This window comes from Otolemur garnettii, unplaced genomic scaffold (genome assembly GCF_000181295.1).
Source record: "Otolemur garnettii isolate 467f Iridium unplaced genomic scaffold, OtoGar3 scaffold00009, whole genome shotgun sequence".
Classification (NCBI taxonomy): Eukaryota; Metazoa; Chordata; class Mammalia; order Primates; family Galagidae; genus Otolemur; species Otolemur garnettii.
Genome location: NW_003852404.1, coordinates 35,879,337 through 35,882,168, shown reverse-complemented (window position 1 = coordinate 35,882,168; position 2,832 = coordinate 35,879,337). Strand labels below are relative to the sequence as shown.

At 33.8% G+C, this 2,832-nt stretch overlaps 1 protein-coding gene across 1 annotated transcript in view; it reads right to left on the bottom strand.

The window, feature by feature from the left end:
• LOC100950573 (ephrin type-A receptor 6) overlaps positions 1 to 2,832 on the bottom strand; it is a 696,992-nt gene that overhangs the window by 192,689 nt on the left and 501,471 nt on the right. The window lies entirely within an intron of this gene.

The window sequence follows — 2,832 nt, the reverse complement described above, 5'->3', positions numbered from 1 at the left end:
CTTGATCTGCTGAGAAATTATGACTAATGCTAATATAATTCTATGGAAAAGCAATCACTGCATAGGGTTTCCTATTCCTGCTCTCAATCATGATATAGGGGCCAAATGCTTGCTCTATTCAGGGAATCTGTCAGCCCTGTATAGTTAATTTGATACCCTCAGTCATGTGCTTGGGTTTTATTGATAATTAGAAGTCCATGTTATGATCAACTGGTATGTGAACATATTGAAAAATCCACACCAAGCAAACAGAAACTACTAACCAGTCTGTGGTCCGTAGAAGACTCAGTGCATATGACTTTGGGGTTTTAAAGTATCTTCAACTATAGTAAGTGATTGCCAGCATAAATTTTGAGCCAAGTGGATGTCTTTATTAAGTAGATTAAATAATAACCAAATACTAGTGAAGTATTTAGAATATATCTATTCAGTGCTAGAATGTTGGGAGTTTCGAAGACATATTAAAAAATCTTGGTTTCTGGTCTCAGGAGTTTATTATCTATTAGATAATAAACATAAGCCTAACACATAGGAATCAACCTCTGTAAATGCTGTATTTGTTGTATTTGTTAAGTAAGAACTATGGGGGCTGGAAGACTTCCTGGAAGAGGTGGAACTTATGTTGGATGTTAAATTATGGGTAGGCCTTATTTTTGAAATTGAGTCTCACTCAGATGCCCTGGGGTTGAGTGCTGTGGTGTCATAGCTCACAGCAACCTTAAATTCTTGGGCTCAAGTGATTCTCTTGCCTCAGCCTCCATAATAGCTGGGACTACAGGTGCCTACCACAGGCCTGGCTATTTTTTTTTTTAGAGATGGGGTCTTGCTCTTGCTCAGGCAGGTAAACTCCTGAGCTCAGGGAGTCCTTCTGCTTTGGCCTCCCAGAGGGCTGGGATTATAGGCGTGAGCCTCCCTGCCCAGCTTATCAGTGATGGTCACCTTTTTTAGCTCATGGCACACTTGAACCTATAGTTAAACTTACCCAGCACACTTAAATTATGTTGATCAAAAAAAAAAAAAAGTAAAAAGTAAAAAAGCATACTTATTTTATACTTCTTTTGAAAATAATTTAATTAATGACCTTTAATGACCACCTAAGATCCTCTCATGCCATACTAGTGTGCTGCAACACACTGGTTGAAATCACTGACTTAGATAATTAAAAGAAACAGGAATGTTCTAGACAGTAGTACATTAAGAGAGTGAGAGAAATGAAGACAAAGTTTCCAGGATTAGAAACAATAAGGAGAAGGACATGGACACAGGGCAGCAAAGAGGCAGGAGGGGTTACTGTGGAGTCAAAGTCATGGTCTTTCTCAGAGCAATGCACTGAGAAATTTCAACAAAGCTTGAAATTTCAGACTCTCAATTTTTCTAGGGCTGATTATCTGCATTTATGTAAGAATATATTTGATAATTGATCCTGAATTTATTGATTGATAAAGTGAGGACTGTAAACCTTCAAAAATTCTACTGCTTTTGCCGTAAGGATATTGAGAAAATCAAAAGTGACAAGATAATGTAGAGTGCTGATGAACTAAAAAGCACTGTTTATAAAATGCTTTAAGTTACTTACATCTTTAGAAGGATAAAAGAAACACAAAACTAAAGTATCTTTGGTTGGTCTATTCACGGCTCTGATCAATGCTATGAAATATAGGGTTAAGGGTAGAAGATCAAATTAAATTTTTACAGTAAAATAGATTTCAATTATCTATACTTTATTTAGAATTTTTCATAGTCAACTAAATGTTGACTACATATGAATATTAACCACATTTTGGTGTATATAGTAAGAATTTTAGGTCAAAAAATATCTGAGAATGTAATAAGGTGAAATTTTGTTTCCTGAAAAAAATGTGTACATATTACATTAGAAATATAAAGCAGTCTAACACAAGAGTTTATTTCCTATATGTTAAATAAAGAAACAAGCAAACAGAAACTACTGACCAGACTGTGGTCCCAGGAAGACTCAGTGCACATGACACTGGGGCTTTACAAATCTTGTATAAATTTGGCGTCAAAGATAAGAATTATCCTTTTTTATTTAATGATCTCTCAACTTGGATGATAGATATTCTCATTTCACAAGAAAATGAGACTATTTTTTTCAGTTCTCCTTGTAATAGTATTTTTGATTTTTTAAGGATTTTCTCATGTATAAAATATACCAGTTGATAGAAACTTTCAATATTTTTCTATTGAGACCTGCACCTTGGGAGTAAAAGTGTGGATATGTTTTAAAGTAATGCCCAATATATCCAGATCTAGTGAAATACTTGAAATTCATTCTTACATCACTCTAATTTGTTCTAATAAATATCCAGAAAAATAAATCTTTCTTCTTCTTTTTGTCTTAATACATCTGCTAGTGTTTAGAAAGATTCACAATACTTTAAAACCTCTCCTCTGTCATGAGTCCATAATTTTATATGTTCACATTTTATAGGACTTTAAATAAATGTTTGAATAAATGACATGAATGAGAACTCTGTTGTTTTTTTATCAAGACAGACATAGTGGTAATTTTCTTCGGTTTTCCTTTTTCTGAAATTCATGTATCTTATTAACACCAGGCAGGTGTTTTCTTCATGTCAAGTTTTGCATGATCAAGCTGTTATCACACTTATTTCAGTGACACTAAATATGGTCTCCTCAATTAAAGATCTGAGACTCCTGGTGCATTCTTTAGGAAAAGTCCAAAAATCTCAGTCACAAAATGTATTAAAACTCTTGTCCATAGTAGACCTGGATGTACATATCACACAAATGGAAAGAAATATTATAAATTAAGCTCATAATTTCAGATACTGCCTGAGACTAATTTAT